This window comes from Amphiura filiformis, chromosome 14 (genome assembly GCF_039555335.1).
Source record: "Amphiura filiformis chromosome 14, Afil_fr2py, whole genome shotgun sequence".
In the NCBI taxonomy this organism is placed as follows: domain Eukaryota; kingdom Metazoa; phylum Echinodermata; class Ophiuroidea; order Amphilepidida; family Amphiuridae; genus Amphiura; species Amphiura filiformis.
In genome coordinates, this window is record NC_092641.1 from 52,873,498 (window position 1) to 52,894,913 (window position 21,416).

The 21,416-nt window shown below is 36.8% G+C and overlaps 1 protein-coding gene across 1 annotated transcript in view; it reads left to right on the forward strand.

Moving 5' to 3' along the window:
- The first annotated feature begins 14,801 nt into the window (after window positions 1–14,801).
- LOC140170292 (uncharacterized) overlaps window positions 14,802–21,416 on the forward strand; it is a 48,824-nt gene continuing 42,209 nt past the window's right edge. Inside the window, exon 1 of the mRNA XM_072193662.1 lies at window positions 14,802–14,935. The gene's annotated coding sequence lies outside the window, so the exon portion shown is untranslated. The remainder of the gene's footprint in view (window positions 14,936–21,416) is intronic.

Consider the following 21,416-nt stretch of genomic DNA (forward strand, 5'->3'; position numbering starts at 1 on the left):
AGACGTGAAGGCCTCCAATTCCCTTGTCTTTGAAGACAATGTCTTAAAACTATCTGACTTTGGGCTAGCAAGAGAAATGACCGACTCAGAGACTACGTCGACCGCGAAAGGCACGTGGCGTTACATGGCACCTGAAATCCACAAAGATGACCACTTCTCCTTCAAGACTGACATCTATGCGTATGGAATGCTGGTGCTGGAGATAGGCACAGGAAAGCCTCCATTTGATGGAATGGAACCTCTGCAAGTAGTATTCCGTGTAGGTGGAGAAAACTTGAAGCCGACTATTCCAGCGGATTTCCCTAAAGCACTGGGAGTTCTCATATGGCGTTGTTGGAATGCAAACCCAAAATATCGCCCAAGTCTAGCAGAAGCACTGGAGGTGATTGATGGTAAGGAATTGTTGTTGTTGTTGTTGTTATTGCTCAATACAGTTTTTGTTAATATTGTAGTTATGTCAGGCAGTGTAACCGCTTAATATCGTGGAACTGTCAAAGATTTGTCTGCTTCTTCCAATTTTTTTCGTCAAGCCCAATTTTAAACTACCACTAGTGCCAGATGCATCGACCTAATTTGGCATTAGATTTCACATACAAGTCAAAATATAACGAAAGGAAACCTGATTTGATCATTTTAAAGCAGCTGTGCACAAGTACCATAACCTCTTAAATTCTCGCGCAAGACATATGAAAGTAAATTAATACAGATTTGGTGTAACAAACATGGAGAAAATCACAAAAAAGTGACTTTTGGCAATTTTGGTTGTTGTTGATAGTCCTTAGTAACAGTAATACTCGGGGAGCTAGGACCACTTTCTGTGCACCCCCCTACAGGACCAAACCAAACCAAATTTTTTAGGTTCCTAAGATGACCCTAAAACATAATCAGGATGTTCCCAAAAATATAAACTGGCCCCAAGGGGAGTAAAAGGTCATCGAACTTTGCATAGGGTCAAAATTTCAAACTTGCTCAAATTGTGTTGAAAACCATTCCAATGTATTCCCCAGGTCACAAGGATTCAGGAAACGCATTGTTCTTGAGTTATAACCAAAAAGGTCAAAGGTCACGTTTTTGCCTCTATGGGGGTCGAAAACATCAAAGTGCTCCGATTTTGCCAAAAGAGGGTGTCAAAATGTTCGTTTTGATGAAACAAATCAAATAAGGATATGATTGCACCATCTTGGATGTTTCGTTACCCAGCTAACACAACAGAATAGGTCAAGGTCAATATGCCTCAATGGTAGGGCCTACTGTACTCTACTGTACTGTACTGTAATGTACTGCACTGTACTGTATGTACTGCACTGTACTGTACTGTACTGTACTGTGCCATGATTATTGGCACCGTGCCAGCATTTACTACTGTGGTAATCATGACTATTCAATTCCATTATGTTCCAGAAATTTGTACACAATACTAGATATAAATTTATTGTTCACTGTAAAGGGCATATCTATTGCAAAACAAGTTTAACATTCGAAGAGAATAATTATTACATTGCAAGTTGACACTCGTTGCAATTTTTGTATTCGTATTTCTTTTCAAAAAAGAGAAACTGTGTTGGTAAAATGCGGTCCACCCCCGTTCGAAGCAAAATTGATTTTCAAGGCAGCGGGCTGATGACGTAAATAAATGAAGAAGACACTATAGGGGACAGTGGGGTAATTCCGAACACATTTTCATTTAAGCCTATTACTACACCATACTTATATCAAGAGTGGGATTACCCGCCGTTCCCCTATGTTCACGATAACACATGAGCCAAGAGCTCCTTTCATGTTCATTCATGTATAAATGCGCGACCTTCAATGGTAACAAATGGTTAGCTACCAGTCCATTGAAATTGTTTATTTGCATAATAAATACAATATTGATCACGCATAACGTTTTAAACAAAACCATTCATTTCATTCGTTGAATCTAATGCATAGACTCCAATTATTTTAATGCTATAGGTTTAGCGGATGAACCAGTGACATTCCAAAAACAAGCCAGCGATACTGCATCTGCGTCAGTAAGTTCACACAGCAGCAATAATTGGCGTCTCATCAGGAATTTGGCAAGGAAGGTGAAGCAGAAGGAGAGTTTCTGCAAAATGGCGGAATCGGGGTATGCAACAATTCCGATGTGGTAGTTACCGACTTTCCTAATTGGGAAGAAGACAAGCACCCACCACGACGGGCATACGTATTCAGCCATGGCGGTAAGTTCAAGTACACGCTCCATCCACCAGATGACAAACCTGAGGCACGGATGATATCTCCTCAAGACGTAGCTATTACATCACGAAGTGAAATCGCAATAGCAGATACAGAGTCTCAATACGTGAAAATTTTCAATGAGAAAGGCACATATCTGCGAATGTTCTCTGTGCTATCAGATGAGAATCAAACCACTATGGTACAACCATTCTCCATATCAGTTGCGTCCAATGGTGATATATTGGTGAGTTGTGTGACAAGAAAGGTGATCACCATACATGATGCAGATGATGGACGGTTGATCAGCACTGTCAAGCTCAACATCAAGCCACATTACATGACAACCAATAACAATCAGCAGATCTTTGTGTGTGATTGGGCGGTCAAGAAGGTCCACGCAGTAAACTATGCAGGTGATGTCATCTACTCATTGGAAAGTTTCACTGTTGATGGGAAACCAGGTATGCCAGCAGGAATTACATGTGATGAGGAATATCACATATACATCGCTGTAATGCACTTTAATCCAGCAGACAATGATTGCCCCTTTGCTAATGCTGGACACATTCACCAGTATTCACATTGGGGTAGGTTCATTAGGTGTATCATTACAAATATGTACTCTCCTCGTGGAGTCACCTGGCACAATGATACGATCTACGTAGCCAATGCCAGGTGTGTATCCATGTATAGACGAATCCAACGAGCCAAGTCATGGTCAGGATTTTAATAAATAGTAAGCACTAGACAATAAGCTGCTGACCGCGAAGCACGGGTTTAAATATAAAAGTTTATTAGAATTATTTTTCAAAACAATTTCAAATTTTGATGACCTTTTTGAGAAGCTTGTATCAGTATCAATTTTTACCTATCTTAAGGAGAGACCCCTTCTTGGAAAATGTTTTCCCAGTCTCATGAAGGACCCCATACGATGATCCTCTTTTAGGTGTGAATTTTCTCACCGAAAGACCCCCAGTTTGGAACTGGTGTTGGCACATCAAAGTCACTTCCAAAGGCGATTGTCCTTTCCCTCGGTGGTTGGGTGCCAGGGTGCCACTAAAAGGAAAGTTATTTCCGACTATTTTAGAATTTTATGGACATTTACATATAGAAATTGCTTCTTTCATTGAAAGACTCATTCTTTTCTCGAAAATGACTCCTGCCCTTAGGGAAAAAATACATCGTGTTTTCAATGAATTTTCGAATTTTAGGTTTCTTTTTCAGGTTGAGATTTCCGTGTTTGTGTTAACGGAATGAATTTCAAGTCTGAAACATTTCATATCACGCTTTTGTTATGTTTATGTCTTTCATTTGAATTGATTACTTCCTTATACATCGGATACTGAGAAACATATTGAAAGCAATATGTGACCTGTTCTGACAAAAACCAGGAAGAAGAAACAATAAGTCAGTTTGATGCAATTTACCAAAAATGTATATAAGAAATCCATAGAAATAATATATCTAAAATCGAAATTAAGATCGGGTTTTGTAGGAATGGGCCACATAGCACTTAATTGAGCTTTGCATTGAGTGCAATTTAGTAGCTTGAATATAGCCTATAAAAGCTCATTAAAGGATCTTCAAACTCTTAATATATCTAGTACGTCTTTACTTCACCCACGAAGACAAATCAGTCCTCTTCTATTGACCAACTTGTCTTAAAGGGGCATTTCGTGATCCACAGCCTCATCCCCGCACTTTTCCCAAAAAAAGTTGAGATTTTTACACCACTGGATACCTCTGGCTACATAATGTTTATGTACCAAATATTTCTTGCAGATTAATTTGTTTAGCAAAAATATCGTTAAATTTGAATTTCGTTCTGGTGCACCAGAACGAAATTACAACACATTGTCTATGGAGCAGTGTAATACACATAATCATGCATAATTCGCAAACGCAAAATCGGAATCAACTTAAATTATGGAAATAAGCTTTTTTCGTGGATATCTACTGAAAATGTCATAAAAAGAGGATGCTAGGATCACGAAATCCTCCTTTAAGGGATGGGTATGAACGTTTGGATAGTATTTATTGTGGGACATTAGAGCACATCAGACATATCGAATTGCATTCTGAATACGAAGAATGTCCTTCTGATATCAAAATAGTTTTGATTTTTTGAAATTCGCAATGTACTACACATTTTATGGCAAATGATTGAAAATTGATATTTTTGATATTTTTGATATTTAACAGTACTCGATGTAAACTTTATAAATCTGATGATTTATACTTAAAGTGTATGTATGTGGGATGAAAAGCCGACGATCTATTGACAATTTTGACTTTTCGTATGGAAGATATGGATTTTTTCATCCCACCTACATACACTTTAAGAATATGTCATTAGATTCATAAAATTTACCTCGAGGACTGTTATATATCAAAATTTGAAAAATATCAAATTTTAATAATTTGTCATAAAATTTGTATTATATCGTGAATTTCAAAAATGAAAATTATTTGATATCAGAAAGACATGCTTCGTATTCAGTATGCAATTCGATATGTTCGGTGTGCTGTCATGTCCCACAAAAAATACTGTCGAAACGCTCAAAACGCTCATTCCAGATCCCTTAATGCAGCCTTTTCAGATGGCCGACAAACAAGTAGTTCCTCGTCGTATTTCTATGCATCGGCCAGGCCTATTAGTGGTATAACCTACAGTGATGAGCACCTGATCACTCATCAGATAGAACGATTCATTTCATTGACAGAACAATAATCATAAAATCAGTTATTGTATATTTTATGCTCATTTCATTGTGAAGTATCTGTAGTGATGAGCGCCTGATGAATCTCCAATGACCCGCATCGTATCATATACTGCGCCAATAAAGTATCCTTACACTTGGAAAAATCATGATCATGATTATTTTTCTAAGTGTAAGGATACTTTATTGGCGCAGTATACTTTATGGCATCGGCATCTGATAGAACGATACATTTTATTGGTAGAATATCATAAAAAAGTGCGTGTATATAAATGTATGTTGATTACATTGTGTATAGTAATGAGTACCGTAAAATGGGGGTAACTTCGGTCAGCGGGGTAACTTTGGGCGGCCATTTTTTTAACGGTCATATTTCCAAACAGCAATATTGTTTTAGGTCATATTTGGTGTCAATTTGTTAAGAAATATATTTGGAAGTCTCTCATGCCAAATTTCCTCGAAATTGACAAAATAATTGGGATTGTTGACCATAAATGAGCGTCTTTTTACATTTGTTCAGGAAAAAATATAAATCGATCTTTATGAACAAGGATGCGTGCTTGTTTAATTTCGCAAGGGTTCAAATGTCACAAATAACAACAACTTGTCGATATGCAGCGAAGATCAATTTTTTGATTTTTTTTCTTCATGGAATGTAATACGGTGACCAAAGTTACCCTAAATGATTGGTATTTTTTACCCTAGAGCACCCTTAAAAATTCAAAAATCGTTTTCAACTTCAAGGTGTAGAGGGGAACTCTCATGTCTTAAATAACAGTGAATTAGAAATATAATTGGTTTTGTTGTGAAGCAATGGTTTAAAAACTCTGGCGCAAAGTTATCCCCATTTTACGGTACCTGATCAGTAATGAGCTGCATCGTATCATACTATATTACATTGTATTGACTGTATTGCATCTGATAGAAAGATTAATTTCATTGATAAAATATCATATTGGCAGATATTTTAGGCTCTATTATAGTCTATAAAATGTACTCAGGTGAAAAGTTCTATCGCATGCATATAAGATAACATGATGTATATATGAAATGTAAAGAAGGGTAAATAAATCACAAACCAGTACTTTGATCTGATTGATGCAAAGTTAATGTCATAGCGATTTCGTGATTTCCTCAGTCTGTATTGATCTATTAAATTATCCGATTAAATATTTAAACATTCAGTTTGATTTTCCCTGACTTTTCTCTAGTCCGAAGGGTCGCTAGTCCGAAGGTTCTCTAGTCTGAGGGTCGCTAGTCCTAAAACCAAATTAAGTTTGCCAATCCGAAGGTTCTGTAGTCCGAATATAGAATAAGGGTTAGGGTTTGCGAGCTTTATTCTATGTTCGGACTAGAGAACCGTATTATTATTCGTGCTAGCGAACCCTCGAACTAAAGAACCCGATGAATTTGCCGATTACAGTTTGGGATATATCGTATTCGGTAACATTTCCTTAAAAATATAGATCTGCTAAATGTTAACTTTTAATAGTATTAGGTGTTTTTATATACCTCATATATAGATTCCTCTCATCTGATTGGTTAAAAGTGGAGTCATCAAAATAGCTGTGCCCCCTTTTTCTATCAAGATGACGTCATACAACAACTGTGCCCCGGGCACAGTTGATTCTATGCCCGGATATTCGCAACCCCGAATACACAGATCGCTCGTATGCATTGCGCACCCACTATACGGCCGGCGTTGATTAAGAGTGTTGAGACTATCGCGGTCACAGTTCGCAATGAATTTGACCTCTCCTTGCTTGACGACAATCTTTCACCGGCCGCCGTAGTGAGTGCAGTGATTGTTTACAAAATGTTACATGTCAAGGATTTATACCTGCCAAATGTCACTTTTTAGACAAATTACTACGACCTGGAGACTCGGCAGTGTGTGATGTTAGCACAGAAACGGTAGGGTTGTTTTAGATTATGACATCGGTAGATATCGGTCCAAATTCTGCACCCTTGCTCTTGCATGCACTGTCATGCTGTGTGCATTTAAGCCTAAAGGCCTATGCAGTTAAAAGCTTGTAGGCCTTGTCAGTCAGGAAATCTTTTAACCAATCAAATGAGAAGAATCTATATTATTCAGTATATAAAACAAATATTGACTGCTTAATATTCGGGGCACAGTTTAAAATTATAGGCCCTCGGTGATGTCAAAACCATGACTATGCCCTCAGCTTCGCTTCGGGCATAGTCATGGTTTTGACATCACCGAGGGCCTATAATTTTAAACTGTGCCCCGAATATTAAGCAGTCAATATTTGTATAATATTCCCTTTTAATTTCAATGGCACCACTTGACCTATCCTGACCCACCATGACACCCATTAACCCACCATGACACCCATTAACCCACCATGACGCCACTTTATCCACCTTGATATCCCTTGACCCACCAGGACCCCTTGCCCCGACAACCCTTGACCCAATACGACATTGGACATCATTTGACTCAGCCTGCCACCCATTGACCAAATATGACACCCCTTGACCCAACATAACAGTCGACACCCCTTTATCCATCATGACACCCCTTAATTCTCCTGAACTCCCTTTCGTGTCACTTGAGTACCAAGGATCCAAAATCAAAATGGCAAACAATTCCCTTTTTAAAGGGAATTTTATCAATAACTGACATTTTCAAATTGACGTATAAGTGACGTATATTTTATCGCATCAGCACTGGAGAAATGGGTATTTGGTAACCATGAAAATAGGGACTCAATATTTATGATTTTTCCAACTATTACGTGTATGACTCCCAAGTTATTGTATTCCTTTTTCTCATTTTTTTGAAGACACACTGAGGCCAAACTAGACACCATCGAAACCATAAAACCCTTTGACCCACCATGACACCCCTTGAAGAATCATATTAGCCTTTGACCACCATATCACCATGACACCTATTGGCTCTTCATGATACCCCGTGACCCAACATGATACCCCTTGACCTACCCTGACATCCTTTGACCCATCATGACACCCATACACCTACCATGATATCCCATTGACCCAACCTGACATTCTTGACCCACTCTGATACCTCATGACCCATCCTGATACCAATTGGCCCACTACGACAATCGACAGCCCTTGACACACGCTTGCACCATATTGACCCACTTTGACACCCCTTGATCCACACTGACACCCGCACGCCCAACATGATGCCCCCCTTGACCCCCCTTTGTACCCTTGACCTACCTTTACACCCCTTGACACATTTCATTCCAATACCAGTTTCATCCAGTAGAGGGTTCTGCAAAGATTGTTCCAAATTTTTCTTTACATAGCTTTTCCTCGGTTGAGGGAGCTCGAGGGCTAGCATTAAGTCAGCCAATCCAGCATCAAATAATGAGACACATAATGTTATGGGTTACATAAAGGAGATCCTAATGCTCGATGTAAAGGGTGTCATTCTCGCCCCGCGTGCCATCTGCATAATTTTTCTCGGGGTGGGAAAATGCCTCCGCTTTCGTTTTGATATATTATTGTCTTAAGGGGGTACTACACCCATGTGGTAAATTTGTGACTGTTTTTGCATTTTTCTCAAAAATTAATTACACACTGGTAATAAAAGTTATGTATATTAGTGGGGCAAGGAATCTAATTACTACACTGAAATTTTAGTGACTCAAGACAAGCGGTTCAGTATATATGATAGAAAACGAGGTACATCCTAGCGGTACCTTATTTCTGGTCATAAATAACAAACCGCTTGTCTTGGATCACTGAAATTCCAGTGTAGTAATTGGATTCCTTGCCCCTATAATATACATAACTTTTGTTACCACTTGTGTTATTAGTTTTTGAAAAAAATGCAAAAATAGACACACATTTATCGAGGGATGTAGTACCCCCTTAACTCAAGAACAGCAAGATCTATGGAATCATAAATGCGATATTAGCTGAATATTAACATATTAATATGAATAAAAACACTGCATTTTTTTTAGTTAAATGGCTCAAACTGGGAAAAATGGCCCCTGCCATCCTACACGTTTTAATCAAACAATTCCATTGATATTTGCCATGCTTTAAGAGCCGCTCTGCCCCACTCAACGTCAACATCTTGGTAATATCGTCATATTGAGAATGATGGCGTTGTAATGCCGTTGCTGATGCACCAGAACATCTTGAACACAATTCGTAATCAATAGCATTCCAGGAAGAGGAAAAGATACATAAATGCGGTTAGTCACGGTTGTTTGATGGGATCATTTATTAGTTTGGCAAACAAAACATCATGTAAACCAAATTTAAGGTTTAAGTGATATCTTGCTAGTGTATAAAGATGCTTTTGAGTCGTTTTCAACTTTAATTTCCCCTCTTTTACAAAATTATTAACTTTTATACTATTTTTTAAAGCTTTTTCGGATATAAAATGTATCTACTAATGACAAAATTAGTGGCGCTATTTAGTTACTGGAAATACTCTTTCAAGCTTTTAATACAAATAATTCCTTTTATTGTTTGATAAAATATGTTTATAAAATTTCCTTGTTGCTTGTTTCACCTATTCAAGCTGTTTTAATGACAGTATTAATCACCTAACCCTTGCAAATAAAGAAATATGATTTAGGATAAACAGCGCCATCTATAGTTTGCATTTAGTTAATAATGAAGCCAATTCTATATGAACTGCTCCAAAAAAGAAACTTACCAGGTAAGAAATTTGTCTGTCAAATTCAAACGACAAATTGTGTTACACTAAATGGGATATGAGTGGAAGCAGTGTTAATTGACGCGAATTTTTACACCTCATTTGTTGCAAACGGATGAGTATTTTTGAAGTTATGCTTATTTAACCGAACCTATCCACTGGAATGAAAGTTGCACTCATACCACTTGAGATGGTTGGCAGTATACAGGTGTAATCAGTGCTCTCCTCTTCTTCTTTGCATGACTAACTTTCCTATTGCTTCTTGTGAGGATGAAGAATGATCAAAGTTCAATGACAATTGTCCTTATTCAATCATCTGAAGAAATTAAGTCGAATGAAAGAATCAATATGATGACCAGGGATTTAGGGGACCTTGGGTGTGTCCAGAGTATTGCGTTCATGTGGTCGTTGGTTCAAGACCTGACAAGACCAAGCAATATGCCTAAATTAAGTGAAAATCAGAGATGGCTTTTAAATGGAATGTTAGAGGCCGGTCAGAGCGTGTCAGAAATTCATTGGGGCGGACCTGCAACTTTCAAATTTAATAGTAGGCTTGTTCAAATGAGCATAACTTCAAAGGTTTTGATCTGTTTGCGACAAATGAGGTGTCAAACTCCTCGTAAATGTACACCGCTTCCACTCATATGCTATTCAGTATAATACGATTTGTCGTTTGAACTTGACAGACGAATTTCTTACCTGGTAAGTTACTTTTTTACATCAAACAGCCATGTAGTGGCTTCCTGAAGAAAAATATATTAATATTAAGAAGTACACTGTACTTTTTTTAGTTAAATGACTAAAACCGGGAAAAAATATGGCCCTGCTATCCCACTTGTTTTAATCAAACAATTTCATTGACTTTTACCGTTTTTTTCAAAAAATACCCCCCACCCCTAAATCCTGGTTACGGTCCTGACTCACGGTATAACCTACATCCCACAACCACCTCTTCAATTTATGCATACTCACACACGATTCACGCACACCCACACCCCACCTAAATAAAAGCAAACACTTCCGTATGCTCTGACGTATGCTGGTGTAAGGCTAAAAGGATAACCGGAACAACAGCACAAGTTAATTCGAACCAATTACGTTAAATATTTTTATTTAGCAATCAACAGAATAAATCTGCATCGCTCGCGATTGTAAATGACACTAGGTAGTAATTCTTGTTGCTAATTGACTTAAATCACATCAAGACTATACAGGGAAGTCTTCGTGGGCGTCTGGTTACTATTTTAAGCAGTGTGTCTCAACAAGGTCTCATTAATGGACACAATAATTTTGTGTAGGAACGTGGGTGACTGTTATCAAACAAATTACGTATTCCTAAATAAGATTTCCTCGTACACCACGTCTTCAGGCGCCGCGCTGTTATAACGGAATACGATGATGACGTAAGAACGAGTTGTATATCCTACGCTTGAACATGGTATGACTTGTGAGGAGTGGCTTAGCGAACAAACCAAGAACGATAGCAAATGGCGCGGCAATGCTCATTGAACATAATTGACAATCGCCAGCGACAGATATGAAGTATAAATCGGCTTTAAGTGAAAATAAAATTACGATCCACCTACGCATTCATGTGCGTATTTTTAGGATCTCAGATTGCGTAAACAAAAACATCGGCACAGTTCGTTAAATACCAGCGCGTACTTTATTGGGGGTCCTCTCGCTATTCCGAAGGTCCGCCATTCCGAAGACTCGCTATTCGGAAGGTTCGCTTTTCCGAACGTGTAATTTTACCATTCGTTATTCCGAATGTAATTAAAGGTTCGCTATTCCAAAAAAACGGTTCTCTATTCCGAAGGTTCTCTATTCCGAAAATTCCCAAAACAAAAACAGGTTCTCTATTCCGAAAACAGAAAGGTTCTCTATTCCGAATATGTTATATGCAGTGGAATTCGTAACATCATGGCTAACCGAAAAAGTTTACTTGGTTTCTTTTAGGGCCTTTTCCTCCGTCATCAAACACATCATTCTGTAAAGGCTAGCGCTAAAACTACAAAGGCCCAAGAGCCTATAGGCCTATGTGGTACACTAACGGGCCCTACCCCGTAGATTTAAAGGTCACGGGCCCCAGATTTCGGAATGGAAACCCCTTTTTTCATATTCGGAATAGAGAACTTTTTTTCATTTTCGGAGTAGAGAACACGGTGGCTTATATCGGAATAAAGAACCTTCTTTCGTTTTCGGAATAGAGAACCCATTTTTTCATATTCGGAATAGAGAACCCTTTTTCATATTCGGAATAGAGAACCTTTTCTGTTTTCGGAATAGAGAACCTTCGTAATAGAGAACTTTTTAATTTTGGGAATAGTGAACCTTTGGAATAGCGAACCTTCGGAATAGCGAAGTTCGCCCCTTTATTGCAAAGAGCTTTCAAATGTTTCAGATTAATTAAAGCCTTGAATTTCCAGTCCAAATTGTGTTTTAATTGTTTTGGATCTTTTTATACTTTGTTTTTCTTTTTCTTTTCTTCATTTTACTTTTGTATTTATTGTCTTCTTGCTCTTAATCGTCATAACCTCCCACCATTTTAACGCCCGTGCCATGTGCGACGACTCGAGTCACCAGAGAGTAGTTTTTCACACCGGACTATGGCTTCACAAAATAATTAATGACAAATTGGTTGTGAAAATTACTGAACCGAGCCAACATTTCGAGATAATTTTCCCCCTCAAAATTCTTACAAGTTCACCTTCCCACCATTTATCTTTAATATAATTTATACCATTTTCACGTGTGTCAGTCACTCTGTGAAGTTATTTATTAACTTGTAGCGGTCTACATTGTGGATCAACCATTATTACGTCCCTAAAACCTCGAGGCAAAAGTAATTTAGATCAAGAACATTGAAAAATAATTTACTTTAGCAAGCAATTAAGGCGGGTTCAAAATATTATTATTATCCACGTTGTGGATCTATATATTATTATTACCAATTTGTATAATTTTTGCCAAATAATAAGTATACATTTTTGACAATTGTGACATTATGACTGGCAGATCAAAGGTTACGATACCCTAACACCATTTATTGTAACGATATTTTATAAAGAAATAATTATCTGATTTTTTTACCATTTTCCTTCTAAGAAGAAGAACAAGTTCTGTTCGATAGCGTCTGCAGATATAGGGCTACGTCTTGCCGTTGTGTATAGCAAAGGACAGCAAACAGGTGCGTAACATATTGCAGGTAGTCAATTCTATTCCGTAAACATGGTTCAGCACCAACTTTAATATTTGGTAGTTATATCAGATTTCATATTTATGATCCCATAAGCAATACTTCCCATGAATCTTTGATGATTGAGAATCATAGATATCTGTCATACAGCAACTGACGTACGGAACCCCTGAAACTGGAAAATCTACTCTTTAATAATACATGCAGAACAAAGGTCCAATTTCATCTTTCCGTTTTTATTCCAACCTGTTACGTTTTACGTTAGCTTTGCTGTTGGTTTGAGTTCAAGAATTAATTTATGAATTACAATTTCGTATAATAAATAATGTGTTCCTGATATAGCAAAAAACAGAGGGACTCTAATCTATTTTATTTTAACATTTTAGCCGCCATATCTTTATCGCAAGAAATTAAAAGGGTTTTCTCCAATTTGCAAAGTAATTTAGTGATATTCTACGTATTTGTTTGTCGCGACGAATGTGTGAAATGTTTTTACCGGTGTAACTCGCTGTACGAAGCATCATAACTTAAACCTTAGGGCATGATGATGAAACAATCAAACAATTACCGGATGATGTTACACTCATATAGTAATCCCCCAATCGTACGAAATATGCTAAATACATTAGTGGTACCCAGTTCTTCCTACTCAGTAATTCAATTTCCATCTGTGTTGTTGATCTTGACAAAGCAGCGCGCGGGTATACGTCATGGTGTAATAATTCTTAAGAGACTTAATTGCGCAGCGGCAGAGATTGCTTAGATTTAAGATTGTGTACGTCCCTTTATCCTGCTCCTGGACCATAATGAATTGAATCGACTGCAGTGGCGCTATTTATTAATGATATGGGGCTTAATTCTGTTACTGCGGTTGTGGCCTCATACGGTAGTTTGAATATTATAAAGCCCATAACCATATTTAGGACTATCGTATGAGGGCCTTATCGTTATTGTACTGTATACATTTAAAGGCCCGAATTGGAAAAACTGATTTCCAAGGGAAAGATCAGACAGCATGCCAGGCCATAACCAGACGGTCATGAGTAGGTTTATTTCACCTTGAAGTTATGACCTTGCAAATATGGACTAAATTTCCCCTGGGCCATACAACTGGTATCTACTGGTCAGTTCAAGTATACTCTCATTTCCACATCTGTTATTACTAGTTGTAGCTTTAATATTTTGAAATAACGAGTTTCTGACGACTGCGCGGTTGTAGTCATGGGACTTGTTCTCGTAAATCCTTAGGGTGGTGGTTCGAGTCTTGGTGGAATTTTCTGATTTGTATTTATTTACTATAATTATTTTTCATTTTATTTATTTACTAAGATAAATATGGTTGGGTTGTAGAGATGAAACCAACTTGAAGTATCAATTTATAAATTTGAATTAGGAAGTATAATACTTTCATTATAATAATGAATAGCTGCTGTCGTCGAATTATGATCCGGGAGCAGGATAAGGGACCAACATAATCTGCAAACTGCTAGCATTAACGTCGCGTCACGTAATACTACTACCGTATTTATACTATCATTGACAAGACAACACGGAATAACGGAAATGTTATAAGATATTTTTATTTGTATGGCATAATTAGCATGTAGAAGATACAATTCATTTAAACAAGTACGAAACGGTAAGGATTGGTTAAATGACTTTTAAGATCACGCCCACGTTATTTTCTAATTAGTGATAAACAATGAACTATATATCCCCGACAATTCAGAGAAAAGCGTCGATAGCTTTGGTATGCTTACAATGTTTATTTGCTTAAACCAATTCACCAATGCTAAGCCATGCTCTTACTAAATAAAATGTACATTTTTTTATTGAGTATTAACAAAAAATTCCTGAAAATTCGATGATATTTTGAATTCTTACACTGTCTGCTTATCACGTGCATTACGCACCACGGTGAGCAGAAGGTTACCGTTAAGTGGGATATTCTCCTAGCGGGTGTATTCCCTAAATGAGGAGGTGTGTTGGTTCCGGGGGTAAACACACATCACAAGCACGTCACTCTGTAAGGTTTATTTTATATAAAACGGAAAGACAAACCATTGAAGCATCAGTACTGGAGACTCTATTGGAATTACGGGCAGTTGTATTAAGCAATAAATAAGAAACCACCACAAGGTAAGGGACTTGTTTATTACTAGTTTATATTGTTGTATTTTATTGAGGTATCGGGCAAAGTAGTCTATAGGTAGAATAATCGTCTCCGAGTGAAGGTAGTGTGTTGTACACAAACTAAATACGCTACTGTGGTAACAAGGAGGTATAATTTAACGTTGATTGTTGTGATATTTGATTTTTTGAAACGGTGATCTAAAACCTAATGAAGAAACAAAATCAAAACGTTGCACCAAATTTGTGATCAAATCAATAGGGCATGCAATGGAGCAAACTGCAACATTTAAATTGGCATCTTCCGTGGGTTTTTGGATCGTCGTGTCTTTATTTACGAATGGGGTCTTAAAATTGAGCTAAAAGACTATTGGCAGCTGGTTCCAATTATAACATATCTGTCTTTGGTTAGGATATACAGGGGGTGAACATAACTGGTTCCTTAATTCTTAATTCTTTAGCTTACTGTAGTATAATAGTGTCCAATAACACAGAGTTGGGGTAAGACTTATTGAAATAGTTAATTTTACTAAAATTTAAAATGCTACTTTTTAAAGGTGAGTATGGTAGTAAATGCCATATCAACCGTAAAGGAGGTGAATTATGACTGTAAAAATAATAATCCCCATGTAATAACGATGGGCACCTGTTTGGTAAAAATCTTCCGTAATGCTATGTAACAATGCTGTATGTATCGTCCATAATCGTTCGGATAGGTAAATATTTCTACAGATCGAAATAATTCCGCAACTTTCCTAAAATTACTGCATATATTTTTACAGTGTACTTATAAACCTTTTATGGCTTCTACATCTACATGTAGCGCTATTTGATACCCAGTTTCGTGTAGTTTGGTAATGTTTTATACATGTTCAGGGGCCAATACAAATCTCTCACAACTTTTCATGATGTTTTCACCCTGAAACATGTATTAAACATTTTAAAACCCTAAGAAACTATACGTAGCTTTAGTGTATACATGTTGAGGGGCCAAGTGGACTTACGGTCTTCTTGCGCTCAGGTCTTGCAATGTATTGCTAATTGATTAATGACAAGTGCCATTTATTTAAACGAAGTTTGATTGTATCAAATTAATCAACTAGAATCAGTGTCATCATTGTCACAATGGCATAATGTTATCATGTGCCTCTAGTGCAGGAAAATTATTCTATTACTGTAAGTCAAATTCGTGATTGGATTAATTAACAAAGAGCACTCTCAATACCATGTTTAAATATTTCCGTGGCAGTCAATGCATGGATTATTGAATATGACTTATGGTGCGTAGTTTAGGCGAAAACACCCTTTTATTATATTATTTAAAAATTGATTAATTTTTATTATTATTATTATTATTATTATTATTATTATTATTATTATTATTATTATTATTATTATTATTATTATTATTATTATTATTATTATCCACGACACTGAAATAAAGAAACCCTCACACCAATTTTGGACCTCTTGTCAGTCATTCAGAAAGAACGCATAATTTATTCGTGCAATGCTTTGAGAAAATTCATTGGAATCAGCCAGCTAATATTTATTGATTTATGGTAAACTTTTTCGCTCGCGGTAATTACCCGACCGAGCCTCCCAAACAATTACTTCGAAAGCCAGTTGCGCCTATAAACCAAAAGTTCCCTTAACAGGGAATGCACTATCTAACGATCGAGAAAATATAAAGATTCCATCTAACAATGGATAGAATATAAAGACTGCATCTAACGATGACAATATAAAAAAGCCGCGGACTTACATATATCAAAAGAAATTAAATGGCTGACCCTTTCTCATTTTCATATTATATTCATATTTAGATTACATGGTGGGCATCAGTAGAAACCAACGCCAAATCTTCTAGTAGGCAAATACCCCGAAGATTGGAAAGACTAAATAGAATTTATTAATGTAATATATGTATAATTATGTACATTAAATTGATCATTTTAGAAAAATGATCCAAAAAACTATCCCAGATTCCTTGATACACATTGCCCTGCTTTGAAAGCTTATGATATCGTATACATCACTCGGTTATGATGCCTACTCTAAATACAATAGGACAGCCTACCCTAGAATTCAACGCGATAACTAGCCGGCTGCGCAACCTCATAAAAACTTGATCACAATATTTCCTTTTTATATTTTGTTGAACAAGAAAAATCTGAGGGCATAGTACTTGGCCCCTGTCTAGCTACCCCATGCCAACCTGGTGTTGATTCCTTCCTTCCCGCTATACACAACATTCATCAATCAAAATACCGCCCAAGACTGAAATGGCATAAATTTTAACAATTTTACTAATGCTTCTGAAGAAGAAGCAACTTAACCACTATTTTACAACGATATTTGAACATTTATAACTGCGCCACCGCATAAAAACGTGTTGCTGAATTAGAACTGAACCTGAAATGATCTATTTGCGCACTCTCACACCTTAGTCATATTATTACGCACGGAAAGAACATCAGTATATTCTAACCCGAGGGCTCTCAACCAATTATGTTTTCCTTTCTCCTTCCAGACACAAAATGGTACAATTTAAAATTAATTTTACTAGTGCTTCTGAGGCAGAAGCAAACTTCACCACACTATTTCACTGAGAATAATATTACAGCAGCTCAACAGAATAGAACATGTTGCTGAGATAGAAACTTAAGCTGAAGTGAACTACTCACACACGTACATCCATATAGTCACACTATTATGCAACACAAAGACCCGTGACATCCAACATATTCTGATTTCATTTCATTCTTAATTACATTTTGACTTAATGATGAAACCTTTATGTAATTTTTCTCACTCTTGCGATACTTATTTATGACGCCCAGTCCACTATTTTGATCAATTTTAATCCGATCAACCCTGACATAAAGGGAGTGGTGGGTGGGAAAAATGTTACGCCCGCTCTGAATGCTTGACCGACAAAGAATGAATCCAAATAGCGACAACCCGTGCTGAAGTCCTGCCCGCGAAACTATCACGTGACTTCACTACGGAAGGCGATTCCAGCCACCGGGAAAATAGTGAAACTATCACGACTTCACTACGGAAGGCGATTTCAGCCGCATGGATAATTGTGTTTTCATTCGACAAGCGAATTAAACTGCATTATCCACGACACTGAAATAAAGAAACACTCACACCAATTTTGGACCTCTTGTCAGTCATTCAGAAAGAACGCATAATTTATTCGTGCAATGCTTTGAGAAAATTCATTGGAATCAGCCAGCTAATATTTATTGATTTATGGTCAACTTTTTCGCTCGCGGTAATTACCCGACCGAGCCTCCCAAACAATTACTTCGAAAGCCAGTTGCGCCTATAAACCAAAAGTTACCTTAACAGGGAATGCACTATCTAACGATCGAGAAAATATAAAGACTCCATCTAACAATGGATAGAATATAAAGACTGCATCTAACGATGACAATATAAAAAGCCGCGGACTTACATATATCAAAAGAAATTAAATGGCTGACCCCTTTCTCATTTTCATATTATATTCATATTTAGATTACATGGTGGGCATCAGTAGAAACCAACGCCAAATCTTCTAGTAGGCAAATACCCCCGAAGATTGGAAAGACTAAATAGAATTTATTAATGTAATATATGTATAATTATGTACATTAAATTGATCATTTTAGAAAAATGATCCAAAAACTACCAACCAAGTTCCTGGACAAGTCAAGGAACTTGCCAGACTCCCCCGCCCCCTCTGTTTGCAGTTTATACTTTACATGCCATCTACTCCTCCGCCGTGCTTTGCGGTGAAGAAAATGATTGACGGTTCATTCAACCAATGCATTAGCCATGTTATATTTGGAATACCCAAAAGTCTGACAAGTAAGTGCAATACTAGGTGATAAAAGGTTTAGGCTTTAACTAGGTTGACGACATGACACTGGATCAACCGACATGAGCATTCGTACTGTTGGAAAGGAATACCTGAATAATTTGTTTATTGGCTAATTCTTCCTATCTTTTGGGTAGATTTACGTATGCGAAAACCCAATGCCAAACAAAGCAAACAACCCCATGATAATTACTTCATTATTGGAATTGTTGGAATTTTCATCCCTCAGAGCCTACATGTGATGTTCACATGTAGGCCCTACATATGTCACTGTCGACTTCTCATAGCCATTGTTATATTTGCCTAGATTGGAATAACCCAACAAAAGAATATCTGAATAATTTGTTATTGGCTAATTCTTCCTATCTCTTGGGTAGATTTACGTATGAGAAAACCCAATGCCAAACAAAGCAAACATGCCCCATGATTATTAGCCTAGTTCATTATTGGAATTATTTGATTTTTCATCCCTCAAGGCCTACATGTGATGTTCAAATGTAGGCCCTATATGCCACTGTCGACTTCGACTTCACATCTTTTGACCAATGCCCATACATGTTTCCTGCCCACTAAGGTGAATTTCCTTTTGTCTCTGGGTGTAACAACTAGGTGACCCTATTTAACATTCTGACGTATATACACCCGGGACATACACCGTAGAAGATCATACCGTAATTTGATTAATAAATAATATTTATTTCTTATATAGCGCAATTACATCAAAAGAACTCAAGGCGCTTTACAAAACATGGTATTAAATCCACATACATTTGTAAAAATGAGAAGAATATTTGAGTTTACAATATTTAGAACATACAAAGAGTTCGAGCAAATATATTAAAGCCAGTTTAAAAAGACAATCAAAATATTGCACAGCGTAAGCCTAAATGCACATGATTGATCAAGATGCAATTAACTGTGAAATATACATTATAAACCACGCAAAATAGCAAACAATGCACACAGTACATATTGCACAACATAAATGCAACAGTAATTTCGAGATCAAAAAGCAAGAAGCCATGCAATATGCATTATGCAAAAATTTAATTTGTCTTCATTTAACATGTTTAATAGACACAATTTAAAACCACAACTCTGTCTTACCAACTTGCGGTGAAGATTTCTGTTCTTTGTTTGTACAATAAGTGCATAAAATACCATAACTTGATAATAAGGATGAATTCTGGACTTAATTTGATAGATCCAACTAAGCAAACTATTTACCTTCCATTTGTTGTGTAAAATTCGCTCTACTACATTTAGCCATTAACTATATATATGTAATATGTTACTATGACTTTTATGCTGCCTCTAAGTGAATACCTAAGTCTATTATAATAGCCCTTTTTGATAGATACCATTAAGAAAGACCTGTAATACTATAAAATTGTTTAACTTAATGACCATGAAGAGATCTGGTCTTCGTTTGGTAGATACAGGTTAGAAAATATTTGCCTCAAATTTGTTAAATTTCCCAAAAGGTAAACATAATTCATCTTTTTTGTTTTATTCATCTGAACCCCGTCAATAATATATAGTAATAATAAAGAAACATTTATGAAGCGCTAAAACAGAAGTCGCTAAGCGCTTCCAAGGCATGCCCTAAATACCAAATTATACAAACAAATTATATAAACTGAAACTGAAACTGAAACTGAAACAAATTATAAGTACATCAAACATGATAATTCAAATTCAAATTTACATATCAAAATAACATCAAACTACAGAAAGCATGATAAACACACCAAAACTATATAAAGCAGGTAATATTGAAACAAAATTATAGCAATATCATCATAAAATCAATGTACATGAACATATGCCATAGAGTTAAAAAGAAAACCACCGGGGTTTTCGAAAAAAGCAGAAGAAACATCCGTGGGCCCGTCACAAAGAGGCCACATTGCACGCTATTATTAAAAATGACGATGCGATAAAGAAGGGGAGAGGTTGCTAGTACTTCACCCTTTATGGATACACAGATCCAAAATACACAAATGGCAAGGCATCAATATTTGCGCATAACGTCTGATTTGATGAGTAATATTTCAATCCCATTGTTTTCTGCCATAACGCTTGTCGCTATTTGTCCAGCTCGCCAAAGTCAAGTTGTTCGATGTGGAATGACCCTTGTTTGTACCAATATATCAAAGATAATTCATGCAATAACATATTTGGTTAGTTGCTACCGAGATAAAACTCGCTAATTTCACCTACTTGCTTTCGGGTCAGTCGAGCGCTTAATGTATGGAATTTTATTAATTGAATGATCCATTGATGGCACCAAAATTATTCTTCCATTCCCTCCAACTGTATCCTTACTATGCTTCCTGAATTGTTTAACCTGGATAGATTGCCAAAGAATTGTATAAGCTCCTTCCACTGATACCAACTTGATATTAAAGTGTTGACCTTTCCATCAAGCTACGATGAGCTGATCTTCGTCTATTGCTCACTGCCAATACCCATCCATAGCCATGTTAGAATTCAGTTCCATAATTGCTGATGCTATTTTTACTTGCACGAAGCCCTGTATAATGTGTTAATATTCGAGATGCAATGATACTCAATTTGAGGAAAACACTGTATTTTAATGAAGATGTAGTAGATCCT